Below are 6,000 nucleotides of genomic sequence, written 5' to 3'. Positions count from 1 at the left end.
CTTGAACAAATTAGACAAATCATATTTTTATGGGCTAGTTTTGCTACCCTAGTTCCGAATACCTGAAGGTTAAATAAAAATAAATTCCTTGCATGTAATGCTTTTCACTAAAAAGATGTAAAAGTAGGGAAGCCATGATTAATGAGAACACCTTCTAACTGATTTTTCATTTTTGTTTTACCCATTATTATAACGTAACGGTCAATTCTAAAGAATTTGTTTTTCATAATTGTAAGTGGACCTGACAATTTTAATTGTATTTTACCTTTTAAAGAAATGTCAGACATTGCTTAGTAAAGAAAGGAACTACATTTTGCTATTTTCTTCAAGTGAAAATTTTGGAGTGACTAAATTATTCTACAGTCCTTTTCTCCCTTTTATTTTCTACAATTAAGAATAAGTTAATTGCAACTTGGAAAACAAGTTAGCTCTTAATTGATGCATTACTTGAATTGAAAATGAAAACTAATCTAAAATTTGCTTAAACAAAAACAAACCATTGAGAAAGCAAACAAATCTTGAAAACATAGATGCTGTTCCTTATAGCAAAAATTTGGTAACAGGTAAAGCTCATTCACCTACTAATTAATGATATATATGAATGGCCCCATTTTACAAGTAGAAAAATAGGCATTAAGTAGCCCCATACCGAAGAATCAATTTTTTAAAATAAAAAATAAAAAAATCGAATAGAACCGAATTTGAAAAAGCCCGAATCGTACTGAAGTAAACTGATGAACCGAATAGAAGTTTAAAAAAACCTATCCAAAAAATCGATTGCCCACACCCTCAGGGGAAGTGCTATTTATCCAAACACCCTCGGCAAAAATTACAGTATATATATAAGATTAAAAGTATTTTTTTTATCTATATATAGTAGATGTTGAACCCCCTTGGCTTCTTCATATATTTACTTCTTCATATTTTTGAAATCACTAGGTGAAAATCTTGGCTAAGCATAAAAAGACATGGTAGTGGGCTCTTCATGGATTGCTTGTTATATAATTCACTCTTCACATTCTGAATTTTATACCAAGATATTTTTGTAGAAATTTATAGCTACTTTTTGGCACTACCTTTGAAAATTAGTCATTTGATAACGGTTATCTTTTAGTTATAGGGCCTTTTTGAAGGAAAAATAGGAACGGGATTACAAGGTGGAAATTCTTGTCAATAAAATTCACCTCAATTATAACACTGATAAGTGGGTATTTGTGAATTTTATTCAATATTTTTTACAAACTTACAAATATGCAGGCATACAGTTTAACTTCGTGGAAAAGTCTATATAAACTTGAATTCTCGAGATTGTCATAACTGAAATATCAAAAAACATTTTTAATGTATTTTAGTAACCAATATCAAATATTCCCCTTTTAATTAACCAAATATCAAGACTAGAAAGGTTACTTCAGGAAATATATTGTAAAATGATAAAATCCATGTTTTGGCAAAATTAAACTACAATATACGTGATTTAGATTGCAAACACTTTAAGAAAAAGATGGGGCCTATAAGCTTTCATCAATCTGTTTTAGAATGAATTTAATATGTGTATATACACATTTTTGTTACATTTAGGAGAAAAGGAATATCTCTTTTCGATAGGAACAAAACACTGGCTTGATAAGTGATATTTTGTTTGCCAAGTTAGGAGCACACACTACAAAGTACATAAATGGCAACAAAAATAATATTATTGGTAAAATTCAATATTTGGCAACAACTTAATCTTATTATTGACATATATGATGAAATTTTTAAAAATGAATTTTTTTTGTTGCCGAATAATTTAATTTTATTGTCATATTTTGACTATTGTTGCAAAAAGTACTTTTGACAATAACACAAAAGTTGTTGCAATAACAGATTAACAGATGAGAAAAGTTTATGCAACAAAAAAAATGTTGTTGCCAAAAATACTTTTTACAACAATAGTTAATTCTATGGCAACAAGAAAATTTGTTGGCAAATGTCTTCTTTCTTATAGTGACGTAGATCTATTTATTGCAAAAATCACAATTCCACTTAACTTGTTTTTCTAGTTGTTCTTTAAAAAAAAAAATATATATATATATATATATATATATATATATCGGTAATCACCTAATAATTTTTGCCTCGGATGAAATCTGAGCCCTAATCTCCAAGATTTGTAATGACTTTCATTAATTACTAGGCCAAACTTTGAATGCGGTTATTCATTTAATTTAGTGGGATAAAATACAAATTTGCAATTTGGGTTTGAGCTAAATAAAAATACATGTTAGGCAAAGAAGAACACTGCTATAATTTTAACTTTGAGATATTTATAATTTCTGCTTAGCAATTAAGACTAGTATCACTCTAAATGATTTGACCAATTTTTTTAGAAAGTCTTCGCTACTTCTTAATTAATGTTGAAAAGATATAAACTGTAATTTAGTAAAATAACCTTCATAATAAATGATACTCCCTCCGAATAAAAAAAAAAAGTCCACTTAACCTTTTTTTCTTGGGTAAAAAAAAGTGTCCACTTATCAAATCAAGAAACAATTAATCTTATTTTTTCAGATTTCCCTTATTAAGTGTTAAGTGACCAAATCCCAATACCTATTTAATTAGGGGCATTTTAGTTAAATTACCTATTTTTATCTAGGAGTTAGTATTTTCTTAAGGGGTGCAAATGACTAAGTGGACACTCCTTTTTATCCGGAGGTAGTATTGAGTATGGTTCTTTTAATATGTATGTTAAACCCTTAATAATCACTTATTGTGGACCGTTGTACTTATTAAAAATTAGTTACCATTATCTTTAAATAATTAAATGACCTGATTATAAAAAATTTTAAAAAATTACTGTTGATGTATTAAAGTTGAACTCCATAATAAATGCTAAGGGCAAAATACTACAGACGTTTATTCCAATTTACATATCTTATTTAAAAAAATTGTGTTATTATTACTCTTTAGTATTTGTAACATAGTATGTAGGTGATCACCATGAGAAACTTCTTTTTATAGGCAAAATATATATCATCTCTTGATAATAGTGAAAAACTTGTTTTCTCCGCAATCCTAATATCAACTACTCCCCATTAGAGTATACTTTCTAGTAATTACGTACAAGAAATCTTGGTATATGTACATCAACTTCTATATTAAATCCTCACACGTGATATTAATCGTCTGCGTATCCCTCTTTAATTAATTATCTTTGTTAATTTGGGACACATAATTTGACTTTTCTTTTCATACAGTGCACGAAAATTTCACAACTTAAGCTACTCAAACTTAGAAAACATCATAAATTAAAAAAGATGACCCCCCTGGCTACACACATGGCCTTCAATTCCGCTTTATATGTATTTTTTAAGTTTTTCATTCAATGTTTGACATCCATTTTAAAGCCCTGATTAATTCACAAATGTCATTTTCGTACTCTTTCATTTCAGTTTCATTATCTTTTTTTTTTCAAATTTAATATTATCCTAAAATATGGAATAAACTCATCTCAAATTAATCTTGGAATAACTTATTTTCCAACCAAACTACCCCTTACGGATTATATTCTATTTTCCCTCCTATCTTTAAAGAGTCAACTACCTCTGCATACACGGCTCTTTACCTTGCTATCTACGGCAAAATAAGATATCTAATCAAAATATTCTGACACAAATTTAAAATCCACATGTTTCCAACTTCTTTCTTTCTTGTTTCCTTTCACATCCCCACCCTCTTTCCGGCTCCACACATACACACACAAATCAAAAGGAAAAAATAAAAAATTAACTTCTATACATAATTACGTATTTCATTTGTGAACAAGTTATAAAGTGGAGTAAATATAATTTGAGAATTACACTATCAGAATTAAATAATAATAATAAATATACTTTTATTCGCAACGTCTAATTTATTAAACTAAATATGAAATATAGTATAAAATATTTACACTCAATAAACTTGTGTGAACTCTTTTTTCCAAATTTAATATTATCTTTCTCAAAAGACTTTGAGAGGAGCTTCTCAGAAAGAGCAAATGTGTCATCTTATGTTTTATCTCGGGATCAATAATCTGATATATATATATATATATTATCATAATTGTGTTATAAATAATCTCAAAAATACTTGCATCAAAACAATCAAATACAAACTAAATAATACATACTTATCCCAAAATTATTATCCCTTATTATCTAATCAAAACCCTCATAAATTCAAAAGAGTTTAGCTTCCTCAAATCCCATCTTCATCCATATCCCTTCCCCACTCTTCCGGGTCCTTAGACAAAACGTAAAAGAAAGGGACATAGTTTTTTTTTAAAAAAAACTCAATCCCTTTTTTCCTCCAATTGTACTTACAAAAAACAAAAATGACAAATATACAAAATCCAGTAGCGTATATATAGAGCCTTTTTATATTGGGGTCCGGAATCAAAATGACTCAATAAAAAATCAAGTGAACCAAAATATCCCAACAAAAAAAAAGTTACAAAACTACTTTTAACGCAGTAAAATACTGCACTAAAGATTTTTTTTTTTGTATAGCGCAGTAAAATACAATTTGAAAACTTTTTTTTTTGCAACACTTAGTGTGTTTTTTCATACTTTGATCAACGATTAGTCGTGTGTCAAGACTCCGAAACGTCAATATTTTATATAGAACCTGATATTTTTTTCTGCGTACAATAATGTAGGCTCAATACATCAAGGATACGTAGGCGGTCGAATCGTCATTTTAGGGGTTGAAAAGGTGCCCGAAGTAAGTTTTGTTTGAAAAAACTTAGTGTTTTTTCCATACTTTGACCAATGATTAGTCGTATGTCAAAACTTTGAAACGTCAATATTTTATATAGAACCTGATATTTTTTTCTGCGTATAATAATGTAGGCCTAATACATCAAGGATACGTATAGTCATTTTAGGGGTTGAAAAGGTGCCCAAAGTAAGTTTTGTTTGAAAAAACTTTGTGTTTTTTGGCCAACTTTTTTTTTTGTAACACTTAGTGTTTTTTCCATACTTTGACCAATGGTTAGTCGTGTGTCAAGACTCCGAAACGTCAATATTTTATATAGAACCGATATTTTTTCTACATACAATAATATAGGCTCAATACATCAAGGATACGTAGACGTTCGGATAGTCATTTTAGGAGTTGAAAAGGTACCCAAAGTAAATTTTGTTTGGAAACTTTAGGGTGCTTTATTTTTTAAGATTTTGATTCGAGCGTGTTATTTTTTAATCAAGACATAACTTTATTTTGAATATAAATCTAATTCAATTTGATAAAAAAGTATTTAAAAAATATAGGGAGAAAAACTAGTTGCAAAGTGGTCAAATTTTAGATGATCATAACTTTGCGATCGGACGTCCGATTTACGCGATTTATTTTTTTTATTTTGGGTATTTTTCCCAGATCTATGCGGACAAGCTGCCGCAAGGCAGTTTGGCCGAGCCGATTTTAAAAAAAACACCTTTTATCCCATTCAATTTCAATTTTCCTCGAAATAGGCGTGAAATTTTCATAGATTTTAATGTGATGATACGCAATAGATTTTAATGTAAAAATCCCGGGGTAATGTAGCTGTGAATGTCAACTTCACTTCTGTGGTTTCAATTTTTAAAAATAAAGCTGACTAATTTTATCGACATATAAAGTTGACTAAAATAACCTTACAGTCAAACACTAAGTTTTTTCAAACAAAACTTACTTCGGGCACCTTTTCAACCCCTAAAATGATGATCCGAATGTCTACGTATCCTTGATGTATTGAGCCTACATCATTGTACGCAGAAAAAAATATCAGGTTCTATATAAAATATTGACGTTTCGGAGTCTTGACACACGACTAATCGTTGGTCAAAGTATGAAAAAACACACTAAGTGTTGCAAAAAAAAAAAGTTTACCAATTTTTATTTTAGTGCTCGCTATAGCGCAGTATTTTACTGCGTTATACAAAAAAAAATATTTCTTTAGCGCAGTAAAATATTGCGCTAAAGCAGTTAACGGCTCCG

The sequence above is a fragment of the Lycium barbarum genome, chromosome 6 (assembly GCF_019175385.1).
Source record: "Lycium barbarum isolate Lr01 chromosome 6, ASM1917538v2, whole genome shotgun sequence".
NCBI classification, from domain to species: domain Eukaryota; kingdom Viridiplantae; phylum Streptophyta; class Magnoliopsida; order Solanales; family Solanaceae; genus Lycium; species Lycium barbarum.
This window is presented reverse-complemented; position numbering follows the sequence as displayed.